We start from the raw sequence: 21,072 nt of genomic DNA, 5'->3' as shown, positions 1-21,072 counted from the left end.
GATTTATGGAGTGGTAGATAACAACTTCACATTAGTACACTAGCTTTGCATATCAACCACTGCATAACTAAGAATATTCTTAGTACCACGATCTTCAGCATCTGTCTGTCTGCCAGCTGCAGCAGTGAAAGGAGGAGGATGCTGAGTAGTCATTTGCTATTGACTTGTTTTCCTTGGTGCAGTATTTTTTCTGACTATAGTTAGTAAGGATAGTTACAGGCTAGAAGTATCACATAAATTTGTAAGCTGTGAGTTACTTTCTTCCCAGTCATTGTGATTCTGTGTCTCCACTGGTTGAATTAAAAGAAAATTGTTATCTTGCTCAGTTTTCTAAGAGTTTTCTTCTAGATGCCTAGTCTGAAGAAGAGCTCTTTATTGGACATCGGTTTTGATGCTGAAAAAGAATTTAATTTGATTTCAAGGATTTTTATACTGAGACAAAATGCTAAAGAAAGGTGTTGTTAAAAGACTGAAAAGAATTAAAGTTCTAGGACAAGACTCCAAAGTGCTAAACAGCCCTGTGTGCACTGAGCAGTTCAATCCAGGAGAAAAAGGGAGAGAATCTTAGCAACGGTCCACCAGTAGTACACAGATTTTCAAAAGACTCATAGGTGACACATAGTCAGACTTGCTTTAAACGGCTTTTAGTGAGAGAAGAACTGATTTTATTTTATTATCTTAGACCTCTACTTAATTAAAATATCATCGTGATATTTTCTTTATATTGTGCATTGTGTTTCAGAAAGCATCTTGTGACTATAGTTATGAATATAAAATTATTATTTCTTAATATATTATGGAGTATCAGGATTTTTAATAAGACTTGAAGCTTACTTATGCAGTGGGAGTATGTTTTTATATTTTGGGTTGTGTGTTCCTCTGGAAGTTTTAAATTAAATATTACTAAAACATGCATATCACATTTCAACAAAACTAGTAATTTATATAAAAGTTCAAGTTTTGCAGAAGTGCAGGCAGATGAAACAAGATGAGAAGTGCACACTACCCAGGATTTTAAAATAGATTTATTATCTAGAAGCATAAGTGCTCATACCTTTGCCCTTCTAGTTTCAAGTTATATAAAAATGTGAACTTTCTATCTGTTTTCCTGCTATCTTCTGGATTTGATCTCCACTTTGGTCAGAGGATTTGGAGCTGCTGTTCTCCTTGTCGCTCACTGTGGTCTATGGAGGAAGGGAACTGTGAACCACTGGGACCAACAGGCAGATTTATGAGACTCTGGTGCAGGGAAAAAAACCTCCAGATTGTGCCAAAATTATGCCTCATCAGTTCCTGTATCAGGATGAGGCCCTGCTTAGTCTGCTAAGAGTTCTCAAAAAAAACCTGCTTTACTAGGGGGTTGATACAGACCCTTTTCTTACAGACTGTAGTTGGTTCAAAGCCTGTAGAATAACAGAATGCCTATAGATTATTAGATTTTTCTTACTTTCTAAGATATCAGACACAAAATCCTTGCCCAATAGTTTGGAAGTGCTAGTGACCATAGACTTCCCAGTATTAGAAGGTCATGATGAGTGTGATGTAAACACTTTAAAAATACAAAATATGTCTCTTGATTCACTTGTTTTTTCTCTCTTCCTGTTCGGTTGCAACATTCAGTCAATTAACATATGTTTACCTCACCATATGCCTGACAGACACCTAAAAGATAAGAATGCTTATCAGGTCGCCTCCTGGTGCATGATGGAGACAAAGACAATGAAAGTAGCAGGACACCGAAAAGACTGAAAGATAAGGATGACTCCTCTCTGGGAAGTCTGTGTGTATCTGTGTCTTATGCAAAAAAGAGATGCCTCTTCTTTTCCTGTATCAAACACCCCAAGAGAAAAGGAGAAGCTGCGGCTTTCCTCTAGACCCCCCCTCTCTTGGCACTTCGGTTTCAGCTATGGGACAGAGAAGCCGCAGAAGTGATGGATCCTACGCACCTGACTACAGCCAGAGGCCAGGACCGGCGGACGGTGATAACATCTTAATTACCCCCCCTCTTTTCTCTTCTTAACGACTCTTCTCTCCAAAGCAGCTAATTCTATAAATCCTAAAATACATCCTTGTAACTTGTTTAAATCATAAAGCTTGTTATTTTTGTAAACTCATGCGTTGTCTATGAGTTGTGGCTGAATTTTCCTAGCAATCAAAATATAAAATAATAACTCGGATCGTAACAGAGTGTTATTTCAATAATGCATACCCTATTTTTTTTTTCTGTGATTGCTGTTTAAAAAGGACCAACAGTTTGATTGTTGCAGGGCTAGACAGACGCTAGATTTTCTGGATAAAAACTGAGCAACAAGATGAAAGGGCATGAACTACCAGAGCAGAATATGATCTAGGGCATTGTAGAGATTATTGGAACATGACAGAACAGCAATTGTGATGATATTATATGCATTGAAAAGGATGTGCAGCTTTGGAAACAAAAAAAGGGAAGTTAAAGCAGTAAGTTAACATTATTTATAAATGGGCTATTAAGAGCGGCTAAGGAAAGCACATTAACACTGAGCTGGCTAAAATAAAACGCATCAAACTGTTATTTTGGGGAGGCCTAGTAGAAACATTTCTACTAGAACAATACAGAGTCTGATATAAATTGCTGTGTCAAATTTGGAAATTACTCCAGATTTATCTAGAGCTGTACAGGAATAAATACTAACAGGAGTTGATCTTTGAGAAGCAGACTGGAGAGTAAGTTCTGCTGACAATGGTAGAGATTAGATACTCCTCAAAGTTACAGTTGGTAGGATTTTTAGTTGAGCTGAAACTAAAACTGAACTGAAAAATTACATTATTTCAGGCAGGCTGGTATAAGAGAGAAGGAGGTGGAAGAAGACTAGGTCACAGAAAATTTGCAGTGTGACTGAGAGGCTGGAGGGAAGGGATGCCATCCAGAGGGACCTTGCTGGGCTGGAGAGGTGGGACCATGCCAACCTCATGAAGGTCAACAAGACCAAGTGCAGAGTCCTGCATCTGGGTCAAGGCAATCCCAAGCTCTGATACAGGCTGGGCAGTGACTAGCTTGAGAGCAGCCCTGAGGAAAAGGACTCAGGAGTGCTGGTGGATGAGAAGCTCAACATGAGCCATCAGTGTACACTCGCAGCCCAGAAAGCCAATCAGAGCCTTGGCTGCAGCAGGAGAATCATGGCCAGCAGGTTGAAGGAGGTGATTCTCCCCTTCAACTCCATTCTTGTGAGGCCCCACCTAAAGAACTGCATCCAGTTCTGGAGCCCTTGTTACAAGAAAGACATGGACATGCTGCAACATGTCCAAAGAAGGACCACAAGGATGATCAGAGGGCTGGAGCACCTCTCCTGTGAAGGCAGACTGAGAGAGCTGGGGTTATTCAGTCTGGAGAAGACTCTGAGGAGACCTCGTTGTGGCCTTCCAGTACCTTAAAGGAGCCTACAAGAAAGCTGGTGATGTAAATTTTTTTGCATGTCAGGTAGTGGTAGGACTAGGGGGAATGGTTTCAAACTAGAGGAAGGTAGATTTAGATTAGATTTTAGAAAAAAGGTTCTTCACCATGAGAGTGATGAGACACTAGAACAGGATGCCCAGGGAGGTAGTCAAAGCCCCATCCCTGGAAGTTTTAGGGCCAGGCTGGATGAGGCTTTGAGCAAGCTGATCTAGTGGGAGGTGTCCCTGCCCATGGCAGGGGGGTTGGAACTAGATGATCTTTAAGGTCCTTTCCAACCCTAACAGTTCTATGGTTCTATAAAAGAGTTACGATGTGATTCAGTCTAAACCGAAGTTAATTTGAGTGAGATCAAGTGAAGAGTAAAGAGAAAAGGAAGTAAATCTGTGAGCAAAGTTCCATATTTCAAAGGAGTAGACTTCTAAAACGTAAATAGCTAGTAGCATCAGCTGGAGAGATGGATATGGAAAGGGTTTAATTTCTTGAAACCAGATATCCTAAAAATTTCAGTAGGAAAGAGCTGTAAACTAGGTATATGAATAACTTCAAAGTCATATCAGGAGCTAGACAAGACTGGACTGAAGAATATACTAGCCCTATTTCACACAATTTGCATGAGCTACAACCTGAACTCAAAGAAAAAAATTTCAAAACTGGATTACGTACAGCACGTAATACAAGTATATCTGGGGCTGGAAAACTTTTGTAAATATCAAATGTCACACAATTACAGAAAGCCTCGGTGGTAATAATCTAATGTTAATAACCTTATTAAAAGTTTAAGCCAAATGTCTAGTGGACTACTTTTGCAGTAGTTAAATGTTTAGCATCCATTTGGGTAACCTGCTCTTGAGAGATTTAAATGCTGAGATACACAAGTCATAAACTAAAGGAAAAAAAAATAGGAAAAATACAGAGTCAATAAAATAAAATTTTACAGTAAAATATAATTTTACTGGGTCATAATTCATCTTAGTTATTGTTATACAGCATTGTATGTCTTCAGAATATGTAAAACATTACAAATGAAAATGTTCATGCCCTGTAAAGAAGATGGAGTTTTTTTATTTTGTAAGAGAATAATGTGGTCAGAGTTGGACAAGTAGAATGAACTGTTGAAACTTTTAGCAGTATGACTTCTGCTCTTTCTCCATTGGCAAGAGTAGCATGAAAGCTCTGAAACAAGTTCTGATATTCCTACTCTGAAAATGTGGAGAATGTGAAGAGAGAAAATCAACAAAATAATTAGTATTTTATTGTCTGGAGAAACTGTTTGTAAAGAAACCCTAAAGGCTTTTTCTCCTAATAAGGAAACCTATTCAGATGTAACTTTCTAATCTATACATATGTTTCTGTGCATGATAAAACCACAATGAATATGTCTGGCAATTCCATCTTTCCAGTTTTATCTTCTAATGATTTTTAAAACTGTTTAGTGGAGCAGACTGAGTTTGATCTTCACTTATACAGACATCCCATTATACAGCCACTGAAAACTATTATGAGAGAATGTTTAAATCTTTCTTCCTACAGCAGAAAAACATAACATACAGTAACTTAAACTAGAAATTCACTTTACATATACTAGAAATATAGAACAATTTTAGTTTGATTTTTTTTCCATAATGAGGGCAACTATCCATCAGAAATCTTAACTCAAGATGTGAGGAACACTGAATTATTACTGAAAAACTCTGTAGCAGACATACTGTACCACAACCAGAAATTTGCAGACTTCAAGCCAGAACCTCTTGACTATTGTGATGCAGAACATTATGTGAAATTCTTACAATAGTCCTTAATATCTGTGGTCCTTTATATGTGGACCATGCCAGCAGGCACAACAGAACCCCATGCCATTTGGCAGCACTGCCTATGTGGGATCTTTCACAAAGGAAAAGCTGAGCTGTAGAGGGAGGGGTACTCCGTTCTTTCCTGGGAGGGTCTGAGGGTATGTTGACAGTAGCTGCTTTCTTTCTGGAACAAAATTCCTTCCTTTTTAAATATGAAAGAGCTGATTTCCTCTCTAAAAAAAGGACTTTTAAGCACTTAATATATAACCACCAGAACCCACTGATGTGCAAATGAGGAGGAAACAAATAAAATAGGAAAGACTCTGCTAAGAAGAAAAGGTAAAGCTGAGAACTTCCAGGACTTCAGAGAGAGAGTATTTGGGAAAAAAAGACTGTAACAAATTATGGCAGAAGTTCTGAAAGTTGCTATGACACAAGGAGCAATTGTCTGATAATTGGCTCAAGATAGATTACTTTTTTGTAGAATTTGAAAACTGCCAATGATCATTTTTTATGAACTCCCTCTTTTTCAGGAAGTACCTGAAGGAACTCACTAACAGTGTTTCTTAGTTATTTTTCACTGATAACAGATGATGCCTAAAACTGATTCCCAACAACATAAATGAGGTCATAGCATAATTTATATTTGCAGGCTGGAGATCATCATATCCAGCCTCCACTCAGAGCACAATGATCTCCAAGGTTACACCATGCTCCTCAGGATCTTGTCTAAACCAATTTTGATTATCTTAAAAAAATGGAGATTGATCCTTAAATAGCCTACATTAATATCTCCCTCTGATATAAAAATAAGAATCAATATTTCTAAGAACACACAGAAAATGTTTACCTAACATTTACGCCAGTATTCATGTCCATACCACTGTAGACAGAATGAAAAAGAGGCAATGGAATGTGTCTCTTCAGAGGCGATCTCAGTAACTTCCATTTTATTGTAGTGCACGCTCATTAACATTTTAATGAGCAGATCAGAGATCCTCAAGACTCCTTGGATGTGATAACACCTCTATTCCTTGTCAAAAGAAGCACTGATGCCCAGAAAAGAGAATCTTTGACGTAATATGCTTCATATTGTCAACATTTGATGACTAAACTGAGGCTTGCAGATTTTCTTTTTGCAGAAATAACATTTATCATCTTTGTATCTCTATATAGATCAATAGGTGGTCTGACTAGAAATCTGAACAGCAGATCCTGCCTGTTAATGTAGTTGTGCTTGAGTTCCTTGTTGTATTGATAGCATGTTTCAAATCACAAAAAACAGCATTTAGATTAATTGCTGTTATGTTTGTTAGTGTGCAGTGATTATGATTCAGTGGCTTAGGCCTTTTTCAGAACAATTGGAAGTGATAAATTTGGCTCAAGAAAAGATGGTGCTGAGCTCCAAAGACAAGAAAATTATGTAACTTGTCATTGAGAAACTCACTAGTAACAATTCTCAGTGATGCAGAGCAACTGAGTAATATAAGCAGCCATGTCCTTTTCAGACTGTAAGTTTCACCTGTGAAGTTGAAATCTTTAGACATTGATGGATAAGGTAGACATGAAATGCATCTTTGGCAAGGCTATGACTTCATCACATTTACTTACTTATTGTGCCTCATTTGCCTATTATTACTTTTACTTATAGTGCCTGATTAGCAGTTATCTTGCTCACAGAGTAAGGAGGGAACAGCCTGTTCAGGAGTTTTTCTTTTGTTTGCTTTAAGACAATACAGTCTTTCTAAAATGTATCTCCAATGCAGATCAACTTTAGTCTATCAGGCTACCCAAGAACTGCTGTCTTAGATACCAAGCGGGCAGGCAGGTTATTTTAGATTCTGCAGTGGCAATTCTTATGTATCAAGTAGGTAAAGTCACACCCAAGATCATTCCCTACTGCTCCTAGGAATGGCTCCAGAAGTTCTACTGCTGCCTGTTATCAGCAGTATGTAAACCTTGTCACCAGAATTTTCAGAGCATGTTTATGAAGCACAATTGCTAGAGTCTTGAGTGCACTAATAAGCCTTAATGATCCATACCAGTCTAATTTGGGGCTTTCACCCCTGCCTGCCACTGAGGAGTTCAGGAATTCCATTTCAACTTTGTGCCTGCAGTTCCAATCTAACCTATGTCACCAGAGTGCCTTCCTCTGTTCAGCCACAGTCATGTCTGTTTATAGACATAGACTGTGTTGATCAGGACCCCGATCTTCAGACTGACTTCCTGGCTTGACCTTGACCTGCCTCACCACCACAAACTTGCCTGATGATCTGGATTGAGCCTGGCTGCCATCTTTGGAACTGCCTCTACTGCCACGGTACTTCTCCCTGTCAGTGAAGTCACTGTGCCCAGCCTGCATTGTGGCCACCCTCAACTCTAGAGGAAGACCTAGAGGAAGCAAAAAAGCCAAAAGTCCAGTGATGGACAGGCAAGACAGTAGTAACAAGCAGTTCCTAGCTCAAGCCAGGAAACCAAGTTAGCAGGACAGGCCCAGCAAGGTACTTGAACTTCATCAGGTTCAGCCTTAGTTATCATGATATGACAGTGACCAGGGAAAGGACCCAAGCTTAAATGGAGCTCCCAAGTGAAGGGAGGAGGCTCCAAATGAGGCTTCTCCTCTCTCTTGCTTACACAGCTCCTTTCACCCAAGTCTGTTCCAAGCTAACAGTGTTGCACCGAGGTTATTCTTGAACACAGATAGCCAGCCCTCAAGGAGGGGATAAGAGGTTGTGGAGGCAGTAGATGCACTTGAGCTCTGACAACAATCCACATGACTGAAACAACATGGGATTTGTTGCCAGCAAAATGGACAGTAGCAAGCAAAAAAGATCTGAAAGAAAAGATCAGCCAAGAAAACCTATCAAATAGTGTCTGCATCAAGACCATCGCTTCCATGTGAGTAATTTTTAATGTATGCCAATTGTGATTTAAAACCTTCAAGAGTATCCTAAACTTTCCCAGGTAAAATGTTTCTGTGGTTTACTGCTCTTACTAAACAGATGAAGTTTCTTTAATATTACAGTATAAAATGAACAATGCTGCTGTTGATTGTGGAAATCTAGGTCTTATCCTCTGAAGAATTGATAATATAAATTAAATGCATAATAATCAAAATAAAATGAACATTTACAGCTAGTCTGAGAGTTAGAGGAAAGAGATGGAAAGCTACTGGCAGGAAGGAAGAAGTGCCTACGGAAAGCATTATTTTCAAACAATCTATTTCTGAGCGTCTGTTTTAATTTCACAATTTTCTAAGTGTATTTTCATGTTATGATAAAGTTCTGCATCTTATCTCCCATTCTGTTTTAGTATTAATCATGTTTGGGCAAAAGAAGAACAGTGACATAAAAAAGGAAAAGGAAATTTAATTCAGTGGAAGGATTTGAAGCATATATATTACTTTTTCTTCACATATCTTTTATAACTTTCACAACAATTCTTGAGATTGTGTATAATTCAGCATACCATTTTCTACAGGAGGAACACAAGTTATTCCAGACCATATTGGATTATCTAATACAGTTAGTGGCAGAAAGCATCCATGAGCAGTGACGAGTTGTAAATAATTTAAAAGAAAGTGCAAAAGAAAATTCACAGCTGGAATGATGACTGTGGCATAAAACAGCCTCAAGGGAGGACATACAGCTTTATCCGAAATCAAGGCCTTGTAAAGGCTTCTCAGGAGCAGCTTCTTAAACCACATTTATTAAAGGATATTTACTAGAGTTGTCCTTCTAAGATCACAGAAGCCATCAATTACAATTACATAAAGGGTATCTTGAATGACTTCACTGATTTGTCACCAAGGCAGTTTTCAGAACAGAATATGGTTATAAATAACTGTTTTAAATTGTGATTCCTGCAAAAATGCTTTTTGCAGGAAAATCATACTAGAATTATAAATACCAATAGTGCTTTAATTTACTATTGTATCCTTCAGCAGGATGAAGGCACTTAGTATAACCTCTTACATTCTTTCCTACTTTTTGTTTTAGATGTTTACCTAAGACAACTTGAAAATTTTAAGAAAACAAGTTATTACTTCTAGCAAATTGATTGATAGTACTGAAATCAAAACCATCTTTAGAAGGTTCTTGTGTTTCTACTGTTACATTATTTGAACACTACATGAATCTCCAGAAATGGTACTAATACTGTTTTATAGACAGGACGATATAACAGCACAGAGAGATAGTGTCATCTGCAAGAAGATTCTAGACACCTTCCTGAATTTAGTTTCTTATTCACTAAGTCATTTTCCCCTGACTAGTATTTTATTCATCCTTTTGACTGTCTCTTTGGAAATGCATAGATTTTTCTTTTGCCTCAAATCAGAGGTTAAGTTTAAATTTGGGATTTCTGAATTAGAGTGTAAGTGCCATCATATGAATATTTGAAATGGAATTAATAATTTCCCATCATGAATTCCTAAATACTGGGTGAGTCTTACTCTAACAGAACCTTAGATGAAAACATTTTATGATCAGTATTGTTTGGGTAAAGAATTTTCAAAATTAAAAAGGTGAGAAGAGTAAATCTTGTGACCTAACTCTTGTACTCATTAATTTCCTTCTAATGTTAATTCTACTGGTGGAAAAAAATCTTTACTCTTAACTGTAGAAGAAGCTACTGTTCAGCAGCAGATGCCTCTGATTTTTTCAGAGGCACATTCAATAAAACTGTTGAACAAGTTGGGGATTTTTTTTGTTTGTTTGTTTGTATTTTTATTATTTGGCCCAAAATTATTTTCATGTCCCTTACTATTAGCTAAAGAAGTCTATGAAAACACATTTAAGCAAAGTTTACATTGCTCTGGAGGAGTATGCTCATTGTATGTCATTCTCCCAACATGAAGCTGATCTGTGGATTCATTTGCTTCTGGGTGTTTCTGTCATGTTCAGTATAAGACTCTAGAGCTGGCTGTGTAATAGTAAACCTCTGTCCCAGGGGAAAGTAGTTTAGTGAGATGACTGGAAATTCAGATGAAGAGGGGTATTTCAAGGCTCATTTGGGTTTATGAATTAAACCCAAGCCAAGAAGGCCAATAAATTTATGAATTTATCAGTTAAATGGTAAGTAAAATAATTTGCACCCCTCTCTCCAAGGTGTGACTGTATTGGGTGCCTCCTAGTAACTCCTGGTACTCCAGGCCTGAGCAGCTGGTACATTAGCAGGAGTATGCAAGGGAATCTGCCAAAGTGCCCTGTGCCACCCTGTGCTGTGTGATAGATGGTGTTATGACTGACATAGAATTCCAGTTTGTCAGGAGAAGTATGAAGAATGACTTGTGCAATGAAAGTGCAATGTGACAATGAAAGGCACTGTGGCATGGAACAGATGAGAAACCTCTGCATGAATGGCATCTCTGCAGTTCACAATAGGAAAATCCATCTGGTGTTTTTCCAATGCTATGTAATAAAGCAGGGTTCCCAGCATCTGAAGTGATTTAAGATTTACTTGCTATCTATATTCTTTTTATTCCGTCTTACTACAGCTAGTATGTTATTACATCATTTGTTTTGGGCTCTTTCCTACTGAGATCCAGAGAGAATGCTGCACTGTCTCTCTCATCACTTTTGCCTCCCCAGTGCAGAACAACCCTGAAGCTGATAGGATCCTGTGCCTTGACTATCACAGACTCTGGTTACCAGGGGATAACCAGAGAGGAGAAACTACTTAGGAATATAGTTAGGTTGTGTAGAAAGAAAATTAGAGAGAAAAAGGCACAACTCAAACTGAATCTCACCACCTCTGTGAAGGATAACAAAAAGTCCTTCTACAGATACATCAGTAGCAAAAGGAGGGGCAGGGAAAACCTCCATTCTCTACTGGACATGGGTGGAATATAGTTATCAAAGATGACGAAAAGGCCAAGGTATTTAACACCTTTGCCTCAGTTTTCAACAGTATGACAGGTTGTCCTGAGGACAGCTGCCTTCTGGAACTTGTAGAAAGAAACAAGAATCTGAACAGCCCCTCTGTAATCCAGAAGGAAACAGTCAGTGAACTACTGAGCTGCTTGGATCCCCACAAATCTATGGGACCAGATGGGATCCACAAAAGGGTGATGAGGGAGCTCGCCAAGCCTCTCTCTATCATCCACCAACAGTCCTGGCTCACTGGGGACATCCCAGATGATTGGAAGCTGGCGAATGCCACGCCAATCCACAAAAAGTGCTGGAAGAAGGACCTGGGAAACTCCAGGCCTGTCAGCCTGACCTCAGTGCCTGGCAGGGTTATGGAGCAAATCATCCTGGGAACAATCACACAGTACCTACAGGATGGAGAGGGGATTAGACCCAGCCAGCACGGGTTTAGGAAGGGGAGGTCCTGTCTGACCAACGTGATCTCCTTTTATGATCAGGTGACCCGCCTGGTGGCTGAGGGGAAGGCTGTGGATGTGGTCTCCCTGGACTTCAGCATGGCCTTTGACATCATCTCCCACAGCATTCTCCTGAAAAAGCTCTCAGCCCAGGGCTCAGACAGGACCATGCTGTTCTGGGTAAGGAACTGGCTGGAGGGCCGGGCCCAGAGAGTGGTGGTGAATGGTGCTGCATCCAGTCGGTGGCCAGTCACTAGTGGTGTCCCCCAAGGATCAGTGTTGGGACCAGTTCTGTTTAATATCTTTATAGATGATTTAGATGAGGGGATTGAGTCCATCATCAGAAAATTTGCAGATGACACTAAGCTGAGGGTGAGTGTCGATCAGCTGGAAGGCAGGAGGGCTCTGCAGAGGGACCTGGACAGGTTAGAAAGTTGGGCTGATTCCAATGGGATGAGGTTCAACACGGCCAAGTGCCGGATCCTGCACTTTGGTCACAACAACCCCATGGGGAGCTCCAGGCTGGGGACAGAGTGGCTGGAGAGCAGCCAGGTAGAAAGGGACCTGGGAGTCTGGATTGACAGGAAGCTGAACATGAGCCAGCAGTGTGCCCAGGTGGCCAAGAAGGCCAATGGCATCCTGGCCTGTATCAGGAGCAGCGTGGCCAGCAGGTCCAAGGAAGTGATTCTGCCCCTGTACTCAGCCCTGGTGAGGCTACACCTCGAGTCCTGTGTCCAGTTCTGGGCCTCTCAGTTTAGGTCCTGGTGCGGGTCCAAAGGAGGGCAACTGGGCTGGTGAAGGGACTCCAGCACAAGTCCTATGAGGTGAGGCTGTGGAAACTGGGGCTGTTTAGCCTGGAGAAGAGGAGGCTCAGGGGAGACCTCATCACTCTCTACAACTCCCTGAAAGGAGGTTGTAGCCAGGTGGGGGTTGGTCTCTTTTCCCAGGCAACCCTCAGCAAGACAAGAGGGCACGGTCTCAAGTTATGTCAGGGGAGGTTTAGGTTGGATATTAGAAAGAATTTTTTTACGGAGAGGGTGATCAGACATTGGAATGGGCTGCCCAGGGAGGTGGTGGATTCTCCGTCCCTGGAGATATTTAAAAAGAGACTGGATGTGGCACTCGGTGCCATGGTCTGGTAACTGCAGCGGTAGTCGATCAAGGGTTGGACTTGATGATCTCAGAGGTCCCTTCCAACCCAGCTGATTCTATGATTCTATGATACTAGAGCTCTTAAGCAAGTTCATGGCCTAAGCTGAAGGGAATTACACCATACATTATTTTTTTAAGGAACTGTCATGGCACAGGAATCTATAAACAGCTAGTATTTAGAAACATTCCAGAATTGCCTAGAGGAGGTAAGAAAGAAGTCAGAGAGAGCAGAAGTAGCAGAGGTTTCATCTGGGCAAGGTAACAGGACAAGCAGAGGCACTTGAGTGTTGAAAGAATGGCAGAAAGAAGCTGCGGCACGTGGCAGGAAGCTAGTGCTGAGTTTAGAGAAAGGGACATTAAGGAGGCTGCTCAGGTGAGAACAAGTTCTAGGATTTGTCATGCAATGAGAATTAAAATGAAAGTTTCCTCTATGGAACAGTGTTATTTGCAGCCTGGTAAATATGCTTTTTGCCATTACTAGACCATGAGGTTTCAGCTGACTGATAATGTAGGGTTCAGAATTCTCAGAACTAGCCTTTGCCTGAGTTGATAATACTTTGTTTAGCAGTTGTTAGTGGCTAAGAGATTCGTGCCAAGCTAATTGTGCACTTAGAATTTCTAAGAGTCCTCTGTATTATAAAAGTCAGACAAACACAGGTAGTCACTGTGTAACAAATACAGTCCTGTATGTTGACTGTGGTTGTAGGAAGGACATTGCGTGACTTTCTAGTTTCAGTTGGGAATGAGGGAGGAAAAAAAGTGCCAAAAACATACTGTGATAAGAAAATGCATAAAAATAGATTCGTATTTCAAAGAGCTACTTCTTCTAAAGGTACACAGAAATGAATACAGTGCCTCAGATGGTGATTGGATTGATCAGAATCCTCTTTATCCAGGCTAAAATTTGGTGCTCTGTACCTCTTATGTCCTACTTAATGCTCATCAGGGCATATAAAGTATATGTTCCATGGAAGCCTTGTACTGGCTTTGCACAGAATGATAATTTTTAATAATATTGAAATGTTTACTTTCAGAGCTCAGTTGATCTTACTTGCATACCTTCTTGTCACTGTATCCTTCAATCTCCTTGATAAGTGTCTTATGTCTCTAGTACACATTTATGTCATTTGCTTCAATGACCTTACTTCACAACTTACTCCAAATGTTTACTACTCTTTGAACAAAGTAGTTCTGCATGAATTCAGGTGCAGTTAAGTGATAACAATATTGCTGCTCTGTTTTATGAGGCAATAAGCTGGTTCAGCTGAGTAGTTTATCCCAACAAGGGAACCAGAATATTGCAAAGTAAACCACTTACATAGCTCTTTGGCTGCAAAATATGTTTATAGCCAAATGCTTTAAACAAGAAGCAGCCTATTCAAGGCTATATCACAACTGACAATTACTTCCCTGTTGTCCTTTTTAGGCAGCCAGTCACCTTAAAATAGCATGTATCACTGAGCCTTTTGGCTCAGCAAAACCACCCAGTCTGCAACAGTGATTGGACCACTGTAACTGGATCCCCTTGATGCACTGTGCTAGGTCAAAACCTCACTAAAAGATCTTGCAATATTGGTCTTACTGTCGTATTGCTCTGAAGGAGACATGATAATTTCAAATCATAATTGAAATTATGAATTGTCTCTTGGTCCAGCATTTCTCTACTCTGTTAAAAAACTATAGCAAACTTTTTTTTTTTTCCCCTGGCTCACCTTAGTTTATGTGTTAAAATGTATGAGTAAACAAAAGCCTGGTCTGCCAGTTTCTGTTTGAAATGTATCAAAACCCTGACTCCACCAAAATCTCATCAGGTAGCTGAAGATAAAATGTTAATAAGAATGGCTCCTGATAAGCTGTCAGACAGGTAATGCAAATTAGTATCAGATAACAAGAACTGAAGAATTCCTGAATATCACAAGGAAGTCCCCAAAATTGCAAGCCTCTGACAATAATTAATGGGAAAGACAGAACTCTTTTTTTCTGTATAAAAACTCAGAGGGAAAAGGAGAAAATACTTTGACTTGTTCTTCTACTCAGCCTCGGACACACAACTTCAAATTCAACTTCAACCTTCAGCTACAGCTACAGGACAGCCTCAGCAGAAAAGCCAAGACATCCTATTCCCTGCCCACCCCACCAGCAGGTGGAGTGGCAGAGATTCCCTGTGACAGACAGACACAGGAAAACACTTCACGTTTCAACTGGAAGGGTGAAAAAAACCTAATTACCTCTTCTTCTCTTAGCGATTTTTCTCAGAGTGACAGAACAACCGTTATTCTGTTTTTATGTAAAAACCCCTCCTTGCAAACTTGTCTCTCTTTTAAAGGTGGCATCATTATTTTTTCTCTGAAATAAATTTTTGTAAGTTGCCTAAACCATAAAACCTGTTATTTTTGCAAATTCATGTGACGTGTATATGAGCAGAGTCTAGTATCTCCTTGCAACAAAATATAAAATAATAGTTACAGACCGTAACATCTTTAATTGGCATCACAGACAGGATAATCTGAGGGAAATATTGCAGCCTGCACATAATAATCTCGCACCTGATTTGCTAAACTAACTCTTAAAGAAATTTAAATTATAAAAATACAAATTACTTTTAAAATAAAACCAAAACAAAATGAATTTTAAGGCTGTTTTTGCCAGCACTAGTAAGGTTCAGGAAAGGACATTTTCCCCCTATAAGGGGGAAGAATTCCATGAGTGTGCTCTTGTACGTCCCTTCTGGGAGCACCTCAAAGCCCATAAATATACCCCAAAAGAAACCCTTTACAATATGATTTACAAAAACTATAGAAATGGGCTGCCGAGGGCTGCCTGGACAACTGAAAAATCTAGCCATACAAAGCAAGGCTAGAGCTGAAAATTTAAATGAAACTTCACTAATAGGTACAGACTATACTTGGTCTGATTTGGTTAAAGAACTGACAGAGTATGGCCACAAATATGAGGTGCCAGAAGATGATTGTACATCTGTAAAAATTCTTCAAGCCCCAGCAATTGGTAATCATAAACTGACCTATGCAGCTGCCATAGCCATGCCTCCCTGGATTCCTCCTCACCAGCAAGAGGAATCGTGGGGTGAATGGACAGTTGTAAATAGAGAGGGAAGACAAAGAAATAATAATAATTGCCGAAATAGAACGCCTCGAGACAGAAACAATTTCCTACAGGGTGAAATGGGTTGTTTTGCAAAGCTTAAAGAGGAAGCTAAGTGAAAAGGCATCCCTCCCTCACTCTTAAGTCCCAATTTTACACATGGACAGCTAAAATCCCTAATAGAGGAATGGCCCACCAGGTCAAATTCAGGGGGGGAGACCTGGAAACTCACATAATTTGGGAAACTAAAAAGCCCTCTCTCTGCAAACAAAAAGAAAACATCTCTGACAATTGACCATAAAGAAGGGATCCACAAAGAAAGACTCCAGTTGTGAAAAGGGGGAGAGGAAGTTCCTTGTTTGCCTTTTCACTCCATACCTATGTAAAAACCTACAAGTAGCATAGGGTGAAAGTGAAAGTAAATAGGAACTACCTCACCTCTATTAGACCTTTTTAACTCGTATCTGCACTGATATTTCATTCTGTACCTACAAGGCACCAAAACCTGCCTGATATTTGTGGAAATAACATGATGCTAAATGACAAGTGAAAACAGGTTGCCTTGACATACCAGTAGGAGGCAAAAATCTTTTACAACTTTTGTTGCAGAAGACAAGTATCTTGCACATTATTTTAGTCCCAAACCATGGTAGAGATGGATGTCCTCATTGTATTTGAAAATAAGGATCAAGATACTTTGAACTTCAACACATAACGTAACTTCGCTGAATCTGTGAAACTTTTAATAAAATAAACAGACGACAGAGCCTTCAACATTACTACTTAAAATGAAATTTTAGTCTGATTGTATTGGATTGCAAGTATAAAATGGAAATAATGAAGCACTCAGTGAAATTTGAATTCATAATAGTTTTAAACTTCTTTTGTTAACTTTAGAAAAAACTTCAGTCAAACCTTTGTCCCATTATAACCAACAAAGGTTTCATCTTACATTCCAGAAAAAAGCAAAATAATTTTTTGCTTGTTTTTGCTCAGAGGGCCATTCTGATAGATCTAGTCAAAACTGGTGAGGATCTTATTAAAGTGACAGGAAACAAAAATCATTGAAGGAAATAATTCTGCTCACATGTCCTCTCTCTGTCATTTTTATTTAAAACCCCAATTAATTTAATGATCATAATATTGATTTCTAGTTTTTGAAATGTCATATTAGTCACTTAGTTCACACACTGTATTTAATTAGAAAAAAATTTAACAGCTTCAAAAAGCAACAGAGAATAAATTAGAAGATGACTTGTCAGCTGTAGAATTTTGTGACATTTCATTATAAAATCCATATTTTGACTCAGCTAAGCTGATGGCAAGGTTTGTTATAAATCCAAGATGTAAACTGGAATTTTTAACTGATCCTGAGATAACAAGTTTTCATTCTAAAACCATGTAAATCACTGTCTTTTAGAAGACCTGCAGAGCTTATTCATTTTGGCAACATGCTGTTCAGCTGTTTGAGCTGTTTGCTGAGCTTCACCTCTAAAGTTACCATGAGAATGGATGATGTAGACTGAATGATTTAAATTAAAAATTATATTAAGATCAGTAGTATCTGCACATTTATTTCAACATGTCAGTGCTGAAGAACATTGACACAGCAAAAGTTAAGGAATTAAGCGGAATTAAGGAATTTTTAAAAGAGCAATAACTCATGTTGATTTTATTTGTTTTGCTTACAGAGGCAAAGTTTGATTCTGTACAGAGTGAAGATCCTGTATGGCCTCTGTAGACATCTGAAGCTTGAGCAAGCTCAGAAGTAAAGGTGGCATGCAAGATTCATCATGTCCCATCCCAAACCACATGTGAGAGAAAGGGTCACCACCTTTTTGTATCCTGAAGTTAGGCAGCTTATTTTTAAATACTATTTTTGCTCTAATTGCATCCTGTCAAACAGCTTAATGAGTCCTTTTTTTTTTTTTTTTTTTTTTTTGCATCATCATTTTGGCAATCTTGAAGTTTAGAAGAACACTGTACTCAGTTCAAATTGATGCTGACAATGTTTCCCACAGCATTTTCCTTGAGAAATTGGTTTCAGCAGGCATACGCGTTACTGAGTTAAAAATTAGTTGGATGACCAGTCTGTGGTCAATGGAGTTAAATCCAGTTGGTAATGAGTGGTGTCCCCCAGGGCTCAGTACTAGGACCACTCCTGCTTAACATCTTTATTAATGATCTGGATGAGGGGATAGAGTAAATTTGCAGACAACACTAAGCTGTGTGAAAGTGTTCATCTGCCTGAAGTCAGAGGGGCTTTACAGAGTGATCTCTACAGGCTTGACCAATTGGCCAAGGTCAATTGCATGAGTTTCAATAAGGCCAGATGTCAGGTACTGCCCTTTGGCCACAACAACCCCCAGCAGCAGAACAGGAACTGTGAGAAGTGGCTGGAGAGTTGCCCAGCAGAGAGGGACTTGGGTGTGTTGACCTGGCTGAACATGAGCCAGCAGTGTTCTCAGGTGGTCAAAATGGCAAAAGGAATCATGGCTTTTTAAGGAATAATGTGGCCAGCAGGACCAGGGAGGTGATCTTGCCTCTGTACTCAGTACTGATGAGGCTTCATCTAGAGTACTGTGTTGAGTTTTGGGCCTCTCACTCAGAAAGGACATTGAGCTACTAGACTGTGTCAAGAGAGTGACCACAAAGCTGGTGAAAAGTTTGGAGTACAAGTCTTACGAGGGGAGGCTGAAGGAGCTGGGATTGTTTAGCCTGGAGAAGAGGAGGATGAGGAGGATCATTCTCCACAACCACCTTAAAGGAGGTTGTAAAGAGGTGGGGAACAGTCTGTTCAATGAAAAGATAGGACAAGAGGTAATCACAGAATTGCTATGGCTGGAAAAGACCTTCAGGATTATTGAGTCCAACCTAACCCTAACCCTATTTTCCTATTTCTGATGACCAAACACTAAACTATGTCCCCAAGTAGCACATCCAGACAATTTAAAAAAACATTCAGGGTTGGAGACTCAGCCGTCTCCCTGGGGAGCCTGTTCCAGTGCTTAACAACCGTTTCTGTAAAGAAGTTTCTCCTGATATCCAACATAAATGTCCCCTGATGCAACTTGAAACCATTTCCCCTTGTCCTGTCTGCTGTCACCAGTAAGAAGAGACCAACCCCACTCTCACTACAACCTCCTATCAGGTATTTGTAAAAAGTGATTGAGTTCTTCCCTCTTCCCAGCCTCCTTTTCCCCAGACTAAACAACCTAAACAGCTCCAACACCCTCAGTTACTCCTTGTGGGAGATGTTTTCCAAACCCTTCATCAGCTTAGTTGCCCTTCTTTGAACTTGCTCCAACACCTCAATGTCCTTTTTGTATTGAGGCACCCTAAATTGAACACAGTACTTGAGGCACCCTAAATTCACCAGTGCTGAATACAGGGGCAGGATTACTTCCCTAGTCCAGATAGTTACAAAATTTCTGATACGAGCTAGAATGCCATTGGCTCATATTCAGCCAACTGCCAATCAATACAACAAGGTCCGCTTCTGCCAGACAGCTTTCCAGCCACTCTTCTCCAAGCCTGGGATTGGCTTGCCAAAATGCGGGACCTGACACTTGGCCTTATTGAATTTCATACAGTTGGTCTCAGCCCAATGATTCAGTCTGTCCAGGTCCCCCTGTTAAAGCCTTTCTACCATCCAGCAGATTGACACTCCCTCCCAACTTGGTGTCATCTGTGAACTTATTGAGTGTGAATTCGATCCCCTCATAAAGATCATTAATCAAGATGTTAAACAGGAGTTGCCCCAGCGCAGAGGCCTGTGGGACACCACTCATGCCTGGCTGCCAACTGGATTTAACTCCATTGACCACAACCTTCCTTGTCACCAAAGTGAAACAGGTCTGTAGTTAGTAGGATCCTCTTTCTAGCCTTTCTTGAAGATGAGTGTCACATTTGCCAGTGTCCAGTCCAATGGGACATCCCTGGTTAGCCAGGACTTCTGAAATATGATGGAGAGAAGGCTTGGCAATCACATCTGCCAACTCTCTTAGCACTCTAGGGTGTAAATCATAAAGCCCCATCTTGAGTGTCTAGCTTATGTAGCAGGTCCATAACCATTTCCTTATGGATTACATAGGGCCTAATCTGCTCCCCATCTTTGTCTTCTATCCTAAGGGACTGTGTGCCCAGGGAACAGCTAGTCCTGCTATTAAAGACTAATGCAAAGAAATCATAAAATACCTCAGCCTTTTCTTGATCACTCTGTATCTAATAAAGGATGGAGGTTCTCTCTCTCCTCTTGTTGATATATTTATAGAAACATTTATGTGTTATTTTTCACCACAATGGTCAAGTTTAGTTCCAGTTGGGCCTTGGCCCTTCTAACTTTCTCTCTGCACAGCTCCACTGCATCTTTGTAATCCTTGCAAGTTGCTTGTCCTCTCTTCCACAGATCATAAACTTTCTTTTTGTTTCTGAGTTCCAGCCAAAGCTCTCTCTTCAGCCTGGACAGTCTCCTTCCTCATTGACTTGTCTGGCATGACTTCAGGATGGTCAGCTCCTGCATCTCTAAGATTACCTCCTTAAAGTATGCTCAACCTTCCTGGGCTCCTACGTACTCTAGAAATTCCTCTCTCAACCATGGTCTGGAAGAGATCAAAATCTGCTTTCCTGAAGTCCAAGGTGGCAGTTCTGCAGACTCCGCTCCTTGCTTTGCTAAAAATCAAAAACTTTATCATCTCATGGTCACTTTATCCAGGACTGCCTCCAGCCATTACAGCCCCTACAAAACCTTCTCTATTAACAAACAGCAGGTCCATGAGTGTGCTTCCCCTTGTTGGCTCCCTCACCATCTGCAACAAGAAGTTATCTCCTACACATTCTAGGAACCTTCAGGACTGTTCCCCTTCTGCTGTAGTATGGGAGCTTGAAGTCCCCCATTAGAACAAGAGGTAGAGATTGTGAGAGCTTACCCAACTGTCTGTAAAGTACATTATTCACTACTTTATTCTGGTGGTCTGTAGCAGACTTCCATGATGATGTCTGTCTTGTTGACCTTTCCATTTCCCTTGACCTGTATGCTCCCAACCTTGTCATCACCATCATTCATATCTAGAAAATCGTATCTCTTCCTAACATAGAGGGCTACCCCACCACCTCTCCTTCCTTGCCTACTTCTTTTGAAAATTAGTTCTTTTGAAAATTAGTTCATAGACTAATAAAATAATAGCATTTTAACCATGTTTCTGTTTCATCCTACCATGTTTCTGTGATGGAAACTATATAATAGTTTTCCATCTGCACCATAGCCTCCA

This window comes from Heliangelus exortis, chromosome 2 (genome assembly GCF_036169615.1).
Source record: "Heliangelus exortis chromosome 2, bHelExo1.hap1, whole genome shotgun sequence".
Lineage (NCBI taxonomy): Eukaryota > Metazoa > Chordata > Aves > Apodiformes > Trochilidae > Heliangelus > Heliangelus exortis.
Note: the sequence above shows the minus strand (reverse complement) of the source record.